We start from the raw sequence: 12,037 nt of genomic DNA, 5'->3' as shown, positions 1-12,037 counted from the left end.
AGTGGAGAAAAACTGAATTTTATTGCACTGTCTATAATCTTCAAGTTCAAATTATTTGCCTTCAGGCTGCACACCTGTGATATGGAGTGTATATTGTAAATGTTACAGTTGTGAAGGTGAAGTTGCCATAGTCCCACAGGGCTACTACTTCAAGACAAAGAGAGAACGGGTGGTGGTTTAGGGGCGCCATGCCTCAGGTGAGGGTGATAAGGTGGGACCCTCATGGGAACCTCAGCCAGTGTAGGAATTCAGCCCAGGCTGATGGTGTCACTCTGTGATTGCAAACCAGCCATCCCACCAACTGAGCTAACTGGCCCCAACTGTAGTGAGGTGCCGAAGAGTGTATGGAGACAGGTCGATTGTTTAAGGAACATAGACTCATAGAGCAGGACTAAGTCATTCCTCAAACTTTCTCCACCATTCAATAAGGTCACGACCGATCTGGTTGTATAGAAACATGGGACTTAGGATCATTCGATAACATACTTTTACAAATTTTATGTATAAATCATAATTCTGGGGGGAAAAGATCACAAACTGTCTGTGGGCCTGGCTCTGTTGAGACTGTGTTGTCATCAATTCACATTCAGCCACTGAAGTGCTTTCTACCTAATTCTGCTCCCTGGATGGGGAGGGCGGTGGGGGGGTGGGGGGGATGGAGGGGTTGGTGTTGGTTAGCTTGGATGGTTGGTTTGTCAGCATAGCACCACCAGCGATGTGGGTTCAAATCCTGCATTGACCGGGGTTACCATGAAGGATTCTCCTTTCCGACTCTTCCCTCACCTAAGATATGGTGATCCTCAGGTCATTTCTCTCTCCCTTTTTCTCTCTCTTTCTCTCTATTAAGAGAGCAAGACTATAGTGACTTTATCTTTACTCCTCGGATGCAATGGATTTGCACAGATACAAAAAAAGTCAGAAGTAGACCATTTCCACCAATCTCACCCCCTGCCCCCCAAGCCTGTTCCATCATTCAATAAGACCAGTTATCACTTTGTATTTCAAATCCCATATTCCCATCGACCCCGATGTCAGAGGTCATCCCCGATGTCAGAGGTCATCCACGATGTCAGAGGTCAGCTCTGATGTCCACTCCAGGGAACCCCATCCTTTCTGTGTCACATTGACAGTGTTACATTAATTATTATAGTCTAATAATCACTCATAAAGAATTGACAGCTGTGCGGGTTATAAAAGCAGAAATTGCTAGAAAAATTCAACAGGTCTGGCAACAATTGTGGAGAGAAATCGGAGTTAAGCTTTCAGGTCCAGTAACCCTTCTTCAGAACTTCTGACAAACAGTCTCTGGACTCAAAACATTAACTCTAATTCTCTGTCCTGATGCTGCCATACCTGCTGAGTCTGTCTGGCAATTTCTGTTTTGTTTCTGATTTCCATCATCCGCCATTCTTTGATTTTGTTTTTGAACTCTGTGGGTTAGTTTATTTAAAACAGTAAAACACAGTATAAGTTATGAAGCAGGCTTCAGAGCAAACCAACCCACAACAGACTATCTGACAGACTTGCAGCATTGTATATGCACACCACATAGAGTCATACAGTCACACAGCACTCAAAAGGGCCTTTGGTCCATTGAGTTTGAATCATAGAATCCCTACAGTGTGGAAACAGGCCCTTCGGCCCAACAAGTCCACACCGGACCTCAGACCTCCCACCCTGAACCATCCCGCTATAACCCACCTAATCTACACATCCCTGAACACTATGGGCAATTTAGCATGGCCAATCCACCTAGCCTGCATATCTTTGGACAGTGGGAGGAAACCGGAGCACCTGGAGAAAACCTACGCAGACACAGGGAGAATGTGCAAACTCCACACAGACAACAGTCACCCAAGGGTGGGATTGAATCCTGGTCCCTGGTGTTGTGAGGCAGCAGTGCTAACCACTGAGCCACCGTGCCACCCCTGTTTGCACTGACATAACTACCACTAAAGGCACGCTAATCCCAATTTTCTGCAGATGACCCATATCCTTGAATATTATATTTCAAGTGCTCATCCAAATTTTCTTTTAAAGATTTTAAGGTTTCCAGCCTCCACTACCTTCCCAGGCAGTGCATGCCAGATTCCCACCACCCACTGAGTGAAGTTTTTTCTCAAATCTCCTCTGAATCTCCTGCCCCATCATGATTGACCCCACAACCAAAGGGAACAGCTGCACTCTATTCACCCTATCCATATCGCTCATAATCCTATACATCTCAATTATATCCCCCCTCAGTCTTCTCTGCTCCAAAGAAAACAGTCCAAGCCTATCTAGTTTCTCTTTATGGCTCAATCTCTCCATCCCAGGCAACATCCTGGTGAACCTCCTCTGTACTCCCCTCTAGTGCTGTCACATCCTTCCTGTAGTGAGGTGACCAGAACTGCGCACAGTACTCCAGCTGAGGCCTGACCAATGATCTATATAACTCCAACATTACCTCCTTGTTATTATACTCTATGCCATGACTGACAAAAGCAAGTGTCCCATTTGCCTTCTTTTAAGTATCCTACTCACGTGCTCTGCTGACTTCAGGGATCTGTGACTAATTACCCCAAGATTTCTCTGAGCTACCCAGTGTTTTGCCATTCATTAAATACTCCTTCATCTTGTTTCTTCTTCCAAAGTGCACCACCTTGCACTTATCAGGGTTTAATACCATCTGCCATTACTTTGTTCATCTGACCAACCCATCTGTATCTCTCTGCAACCTACATCCATTTTGTTCACTATTAACTATCCTACCAATCTTGTAAGCTTGCTTAACATTGTCCCCAACATTTTCAGCTATATAATTTATGTCTATAACAAACAATTAGATCCCAGTACTGATCCTTGTGGTGCACCATTGGACACCGGCCTCCAGTCACTAGAACAGCCTTCTACCACTACCCTTTGTGTTGTCCTTAAAGTGAACTCTCCTAAAGGCATGGTACACACAAAACAGGCAGCAAGATTATTTTCCCACTCTACTTACTATTTGCATCTAAAATTGATTTTTTAGAGGGTGTCTCGTTCCATCCGAGATTGCAACGTTGGTCATCCATTCGGTTCCTTTGAGCGTGGCTCACCATGTTGAAGAATCCTTCATTTTCTGTTCCATTGGGATCGGTTTCCTGGAGGGGAAAAATAACAGGGCTCGAGATTCTGAGGTGGGACCAACAGCAATGCCATTCAACCTCCTGCAACTCACTCCCATTACAAATAAGGCCCTCCTAAGGCAGCAGGATTGAGAGTCAGCGAAATGTGCTTCCTTCAGAAATTCTTCACCATCAAAGTCGTTAAGATTGCAGTGGTGTAGTGTGTGCTTTGGTCTGTATTAAAGCAAGATAGAGGCAGGAAGATCGATGAGGGAGATGGAGCCACTAGATCAGTTCTCCAGAAGGATGTGGGTTTAATTTTCACTCTTTCAGCTTCAGGATTTAAATTAGTTATTAAATAAATAAATTGTTATGGACCAGACCAGACCTCCTCAAAATATTTTAAGAATGTAGCCTAGACCCTAACTTTTTCTTATTTTTAAGGCAAATGTAACATGCCTTGTTCCAGATGCAATACATCTGGTCAAACTTTTTGATGCTAAGCAAAACACAATTTATTTAAATACTATAATTAAAAAACAACCAAAGAAATAGGAATTTAGAATAACTTAACTCTACTGGAATAACAGATACAATATAATAGATACAGTAACAATTACTAATTAACTGTTCCAATATAGTAACATCTCTTTGGCAAAAAGGCAAATTCAGAAATACAAATTTTGTCTCACGTGCAGACTAGCAGCCTAGGAAAAGAAGCCCCTGCTTTTGGCTGTAACTGAGACAGGGAAAAGATAGCTTCCAATTCTTCAAGCCCACAACAGCAACTGCCTAAAGTTAAAACAAAACGAGAACTCCTGCTCTGTGAGATGTGGCCACACCCAGCCAGGCTGCACCTATTGTTCCAACTTTAAAAACAAACAAGGCCTCCCAAGCTGTTTACTGTAGTGCTTCTGGTACACTGCTCATTACCTCTGTCTTACAACCTCGCTTCAAAAAAACACCAAGTTAATGTAACCTCTTAAAGCCATAGTATTGTCACGAAATCTAGAATTCGACAGCACATCTCAGTAACGCCGACAATAAGAACATTCACGGATTGTTGTTAAAAACCCATTTGGTTCACAAGTAGCTATTCTTTCCTTACCCAGTTTGGCCTACACGTGACTCCATCGTGGTTGACAGCTAACTCTAAAGTGGCTGAGCAAGCCACTCAGTTACAGAAGCCCTCTACGTACAGTGATGTGATCCACTTACACCATATACAATATGTTTAAGAAGATGGGTCTCTGGCACCTTTGAGGGCAGTTAGGAATGGGCAATTCTGGCCTTGCTAGCAATACCCTTATTCCAAAAACTAATAATAAAAACAGACTCAACCCATTGTGACTGGACAAATTATCTTCTGAGGGGAAATAGCAATGGCTGACTTGTGACAGCACCCCAAATACCCACCTCGGTTCTGAACTATTGTTGCTTCATGAACATCTAGCAATCCTTGTTTTGACCTTCTCATTTCACCCTCCCCGTGGCCTCTGGGCTTTCTGGGCCACAGAGGGCCAGATTTCTGGAAAAGTCTTTGCATGAAAAAGTGTTTCCTGTCATTCTTTCCGGAATTTTAAAGTTACGCTCCCTTGTTCTGAAAAGTTTAAACTAAATTGTTGTGGTGAATGAAGTTGCCTGCGCTATGGGTCCTTGGATTATTGCTCAGGTTTCTACAAGATATCGAATGGGTACAATTTCCTTTTGGTGTGGCAATTGACAGATGACCCAGAATTCCTAAAGTAGCACTGAGAAAGGATGTTGAAGCTTCTCAACTTTCACTCATCAGGACTGTTAGCAAGAAGACCAATAAAGGGGTAAACCAACATTTGTACTGCATGAGAGGAGAGTGCACTCTTTTTTCCACTTGTGGGGCATGGGCGTCGCTGGCTGGGCCAGCATTTTTATTGCCCTGTCCCTAGTTGCCCTTGAGAAGGTGGTGGTGAGCTGCCTTCTTGAATTGCTGCAGCCTGTGTGCTGTAGGTAGACCCACAATGCCATTAGGGAAGGAGTTCCAGGATTTTAACCCGGTTGTCCTAAAGGAGCTGCAATATAATTGACAACCAAACAGCAAAAAAAAAGCTTCATCAAAATGTGTCTCTTTTCAACAAGATTTAAGTTCCATAATATGAAATTTCTGAAGTATTATTTGGAATATCTGTGGGAGAAGTAATCCTATTATTATAAGCTATCCTTTCTCCTACTGAATGTCACTGCCTAGAGCTTTCACCTCTCTGATACACCTCTGAGAATGATTATTCTGTCCTCTACGCATTTGTCATTGAGTCATAGACTCATACGGCATAGAAACAGACCCTTCGGTCCAACCAGTCCATGCCAACAATAATCCCAAACTAAACTAGTCCCACCTGCCTGTGCACCATATCCCTCCAAACATTTCTTATTCACAGATTTATCCAAATGTCTTTGAAACATTCCCCCAAAATCACATCGCTTCCTTCAAAAGCTGTCAATAAACCTCTCTCTTTGACTGTGTTTTGACGCCACTTTTTCCTGAAATTTCCTTTCATTCTGTGGGTGTCCTTCCTTCACATCTTGTAGCATACCCCCCAACTCGTTCTTAAGATACAAAAAGGTCACTTATCACTACTTTTCCCCCGATCCTTAATAGAATCAGAGTCATACAGCACGAAAACAGACTGGTCCAACCAGTCCGTGCCGAGCATAATCCCAAACTAAACCAGTCCCACCTGCCTGTGCTTGGCCCATAACGCTCCAAACATTTCTTATTCATGTATTTATCCAAATGTCTTTTAAATGTTGTAACTGTATGTGTATCCACCACTCCCTGTGCAAGTTCATTCCACACACAATCCACTGTCTGTGTAAAAAAAATTGACCCTAACATCTTTTTTAAATCTTTCTCCTCTCACCTTAAAAATATGCTCCCTAGTTTTAAAATCCCCCACCTTAGGAAAAAGACCAATCACCTTATCAGTACCCCTCATGATTTTATAAACCTCTATAAAGGTTTCCTCTCAACCTCCTGCGCTCCAGTGAAAAAAGTCCTAGCCAATCCAGCCTCTCCTTATAACTCAAACCCTCCATACCCGGCAACATCCTGGTAAATCTCTTCTGACCCCTCTCCAGCTTAATAATATCCTTCCTATAACTGGGAGACCAGACCCGAACACAGTACTTAAGTTAATATTCGAAAAAGAATGTGATTTGCTGTAGAAATAGTTTTAAGGACGAGGATCCCAAAGCAAAGGAATTAGGAAGGGGGAGCAACATATTGGTTGAATGAAGGAAAAGTAGAGGGGTGGGGTGGACAGTACACTTCTAGAGAGTGGGCTTAGTGCTGCTGGAAGCACAGTTATCAAAGTCGTTGTGGGGATTGGGAAGTCAGTTGGGAGGAGGGTAATGCTAGAGTCCAACATTGAAGAAAGTGGCACCAAGAAGATGTCACAGAGTTGAGAAGAGGTAAAATCATGGAAGATTTTAAAGACAAGGATAGGAGTTTTAAACATTACTCAGCGTCTGAACACAATGTACAATCTTAGGCCTTTGGTGTGTCCAGACCAAGCTCGTTTCTATTAGTCGGGGGAAATGGGAGGGATTCCTCTAGTAGCTTCAATGATGCAGAATTAAGGAAGTGCTAAATCGACCAGGATTCGCACCTCAAACTCCTTCTGCTAAGTGCTGAAATTTAGAGAAAGGACAACAGAGCTATTCACAATCAAACAGGCTGTGAACATTCACCGTTTGGTACACCTGGAGGAATAGCTAGAGTAGGTCAGGGCCTTCAGGAATGGACGGGGTACAAATTACACTGGGCTGGGGGATGGGTGGGATGGGGGAGCCATATGGGAAGCAAACAATGATATTCTCAACACAGCGAGCTGAGGAAAACCTGAGGCAATATTCAAATCATTTCAGAAATGTCGTATTTCAAGACCATAGATGGAAACTGAAGCCAACACAGCAAACCTAATCCCCAGAGCAAGCTGCTGACTATAAATATTTAATACAGCAGCTGTGATAGAATCTCCATTTCTGCAGGGTATGTGGAAAAGTGTGCTACAGAGAGGGTCAGGTTCACACTGTACATTGGTGCACAGACCTGAATTTATTTCTTCTTCTTGAGATAAATTACATAGTGTTGACAGCACAGAAAGAGGCCGTTGGGCCCAAATGATCCATACTGGTCTCAACACTCCATGTGAGCTTCATGCTATCCTTCGTCACCTAATCCTATCTGTATATCCTCACACTCCTTTCTCCTTCCTGTACTTACTTGTTTATTCCTTTATTAAACTGACCATTTACCTGGAGGTAATGAGGGACCTGTTGTGTGTGCTACCATCTGTATCTTCTTCAGGGACCTACATGGTATAATATGTGTGAGGGTAGCTGCCTTCTGGTCTAACGAGAAGAGTCTTGTGGACTAAACATCTCTGAAACCATTTACAGCTTAGAAGAACTTGTTCTACAGAACAATAAAAATGCTGGGAGGACCTTGCCTTTCTGGCAGATCTGTCTCCCACAGCATCCTACTTTAGCCTCTCACCCAATGCGCACCATCACAGTGAGTGGTGCTTACTGCACTCAATCAGACCCATATACAACAGCGCAGGGGTAGTGTCACCTCAGGGCTTGAGATAGGAATGATATTATTAAGCTGGAGAGGGTTCAGAAGAGATTTACCAGAATGTTGCCAGGAATGAAGGGCTTGAGTTATAAGGAAAGGCTAGATAGGCTGGGATGTTTTTCCCTGGAGTATAGGAGGCAGAGGGGTGACCGTATAGAGGTTTATAAAATCATGAGGGGCATAGATAAGGTGAATGGCAGGTGTCTTTTCCCTAGGGTGAGGGATTTCGAGACTAAGGGGCATATGTTTGAGACGAGAGGAGAAAGATTTAAAAAAGGACATGATGGTCAATTATTTTACATAGAGAGTGGCTCGTGTGTGGAATGAACTTCCAGAGTTCAACATTTAAAAGGCATTTGGATAAGATCATGAATGGGAAAGGTTCGGAGATATATGGGCCAAGTGCAGGCAGGTCAGACTAGTTTAGTTTGGGAACATGGTCAGCATGGACTGGTTGGACCGAAGGGTCTGTTTCTGTGCTGTTTGATGCTATGACTCCATATAAAACCAAGAAATGAAGACATGGGAGATCAGAAACAAAAACAGAAATTGCTAAGGGGAACAGCTGTTTCCTATCTATCCTGTCCATGACCCTCCTAATCTTATACACCTCTGCCAGGTTCCCGCTCAGCCTTCTCTGCTCTAAAGAAAACAACTCAAGTCTATCCAGTCTCTCTAGGTGTGTCATAAAGCAGCCAAACAGGCCGATTCTGAATCTGTAAGCCCTCCTGAAATATTTATGTGATAAGAGTGAGACAGTTTCTTGGTCAGTCAGAACAATGTACCAGCTGCACTGCAACAGTCTCCCTATGTTAATAAACTCCATATTTCAATGATCAAGCTGACTGGGTGGCACAGTGGTTAGCACTGTTGCCTCACAGTGCCAGGGACCCAGGTTTGATTCCAGCCCTCAGGTGATCGTCTATGTGGAGTTTGCATGTTCTCCCAGTGTCTGCGTGGGTTTCCTCCCACAGTCCAAAGATGTGCAGGTTAGGGTGGATTGGCCATGCTAAATTGCCCGTAGTGTCTAGGGATATGCAGGCTGGGTGGGTTAGCCATGGGAAATGCAGGGTTACAGGGACTAAGGTTGGTGGATCTGGAGGGTTGATGCAGACTTGATGGGCTGAATGGCCTGCTTCCACCCTGTAAGGATTCTATAATTGATTTATTGTTGTCACATGTATCGTGATACAGTGAAATGTGTTGTTTCATGTGCTGTACAGGCAGACCGTACCGTACAAAGTGTATCAGGTAGTAGAACAGAGTGTAGAGTACAGTGTTACAGCTGCAGAGATGGTGCAGAAAGAGAGATCGGAATTAACATTTGCGAGGTCTGTTCAAAAGCCTGGTAACAGCTTTATTCTCATTCTCAGAGACTACCAAACACATACACACACTCCATTTCTGCTGTTTCATTTCTTAAAAAAGGTGTTTACTGTAGGCTCCTGTGAGTCAATGTTCCTATCTTCTCCCCTCCCTGTCCATTAGGCCTGGCTTGACCTCAAAGAGAAGATCAAGCCAGCCCAATAAATATAACCAAAACCGCCTCCATACATTCTCGTTACTAGGTCTTTCAGAGGCCCCTCCTCCCACTCTCCTTACTTCCCTCTTCCTACTGCGTGGTCCCAAAACCTTTTCTCCTTTAAGAAACAGCAGTGGCCATTCTGCCCCTCTATCCTGCTCCATTACTCACTTCAGTCCCTGCTGATCCTTACATTTTTTTAATTGACCTAATCAAGAAACATTTATTGTTTGAGGTTTCAGAATTTTCAACAGACTTCAATGGTTTCCTTTGGAGATCATTGTCACGGATTTTTATTGGCGTTTGTGTGAAGAAATGTATCCCAAAAATTAACCTAGCTCTAATTTTATGGTTACGCTTCTTGACCTGGACTCTTAAAACCAGAGGAAGTACTTTCTCTCTATCCACACCATCAGCGCGATTAATCTTCTTAAACTCGATCACCCCTTTTAATCATTCAATCTCGAGGGAGTTTGTGAGATATCTGTGCAATCTCCCCTTCCAATTTAACCCCTTTGATAGCCTTGTGCCTCTCTACCGCACCCTACCCTAGACCTGTGTTTGATCTTTCTACTTGAAAAAAGGATCTACAGTCAATTGTATGTTACCAGGCACTCTGCCAATTGGAATTCTTTGGAATCAGAATTTGTTTCTTGTTTAACAAGATAAAGCCGTTCATTTCAGTGTTCGGATAATGCATCCTTTTGATAATCTGATGATAACAACAGTAGGTTGTAAAATCAGCAGAAGTTTATGAGCTTCACACTGAAATGGTTAAATTATTGGGTGTTTTGGTTCTTGTACCTGGATGAAGATATAACACCCCATTAGTAAAACTATCAGCTCGATTTGCTCCAAATGCCAATCAGGAGGTCATGGTATGGGTGTCAGCTTGATATTCAGTTGTGGCAGTTTTACTGTGATGCCCAGTTGGATCAACCACTGTGACAATAAAGCTAATTCAATTTAATAATTCTTAGTCAATCATCACTCATGGATTCCGCCTGTCATGAGATTTGAACATTAGGTTTCTCTCAGACAGTCCTGTCATTATGCTAAGCAAGGTGGCTCAGTGGTTAGCATTGCTGATTCATAGCACCAGGGACCTAGGTTCAATCCTAGTCTCAGGTGACTGACTGTGTGAAGTTTGCACATTATCCCTGTGCCTGTGTGGCCTTCCTCCCACAGTCCAAAGATATGCAAGTCAGGTGGATTGGCCATACTGAATTGTTCATTGTGTCCAGGATGTGTAGGCTAGGAGGGTTAGCCATGGGAAATGCAGGGAGGTGGGTCTGGGAATGCTCTTTGGAAGGTTGTTTTCAAACTCGATGGGCCACATGGCCTGCTGACTCCACCTTATCAAAGCGTGATGAATATCTGACACTTCTTGAGTTCCATCGAATCCTTTTAGTTCTATAATTTACAGAGTAAAGGTCTGTCATACAGCTCTCTAGTGGTTCAATTCCTGCACCAGCTGGAGTTACCATGAAGGACTCTCCTTCTCAACCTGTCCCCTCACCTGAGGCATGGTGACCCTCAGGTTAAACCACCACCAGTCATCTCTCTCTCTCTCTGTCTTTGGTGCAAGAACAGCTCAATGGTCTAGTAGGACTATGGTGACTACTGTTACAGGTTACTCCATCCTGTCCTCTCAGACTCTCAATAGCGAGCGTCGACTGATATCAGTGTTATACTGTGCATTATACATTACAGCATCATATCACTAACATGTACATTCTCATTATACAACAACATCCTGCTGTATGGGGGGCTCTGGGCTGCCCAGAGCCTTCTCCTCTCCTCTCCTTTCCTCTCCTTCTGAATCTGACCTGCAATTTGCGTCCAGAGTAACTCCCTGTTCATTTGTATCATTTGATCTGGTGAGCACGCTCAATGAACACAGATTTCACTCGAATTACATTTGAAAGCAGCTCAGAGGCAATCCATTCAACTGATTTCTGAATGAAAGCGTTTGCCTTTTGACAAAAAGTTGAGCAGGTTAGACCTTTACTCATTGGAGTTTAGAAGAATGAGATGGTCGTATTAAATCATATAAGATCTTGGCAAGGTGGGTGTGGAGGAGATGTTGCACCTTTTGTGGGAGCCCAGATCTAGGGTCCACAATTTAAGAAGTTGGTGTCTTCCTTTGAGATGGCGATGTTGATGAATTTTGTCTCTTAGACAGACATTCATCTGTCAAACCCTCTTCCCCAAAAAGCAGTGGCAATGGGTCATTAAATACCTTCAAGGCTGCATTAGATAGAGTCTGTGATTGACAAGAGAGTTAGGGGTTGGTGGAAGACCTGAAAGTGGAGCAGGGATGACAACCAGATCAACCATGATCTTACAGAATGGTACAGCAGACTCAAGTGGTCGAATAGCCCATTCCTGCTGCTGGCTGTTCAGCATTCGTCTGAGGTGCAGAGCTTATGTAATTGTAGTTTCATCTTCACCCCTTTGTAATACACTTACCTTCAAAACAAAGACCAACATTCCACTGCATTCAAAGTAGACCAACTTGCAGGCAGCGTCACAACATTGTACACACGGCTATCAATGTGAACCCTCTTAAAGACAAGGTACACAACGCCTTCCTTTCCAAAAGGAAGTTCAAATAATGCAAGGTTATGACATGCTACTTGGGCTAAAATTACTTGCGTAGTAGTTTCTGCTGTAGTGGATGTACAGCATCTATGACTTTAGGGTGATGGATCATACTTTCACTCGAGCATTAATTGGTTCTGCACATGGAATTGGTGAACTATTGTACACTGAAAATTTTACATCCCATTATGGTTTCCCACATCTGTGGTA

The sequence above is a fragment of the Rhincodon typus genome, chromosome 38, assembly GCF_021869965.1.
Source record: "Rhincodon typus isolate 14 chromosome 38, sRhiTyp1.1, whole genome shotgun sequence".
Classification (NCBI taxonomy): Eukaryota; Metazoa; Chordata; class Chondrichthyes; order Orectolobiformes; family Rhincodontidae; genus Rhincodon; species Rhincodon typus.
This window is presented reverse-complemented; position numbering follows the sequence as displayed.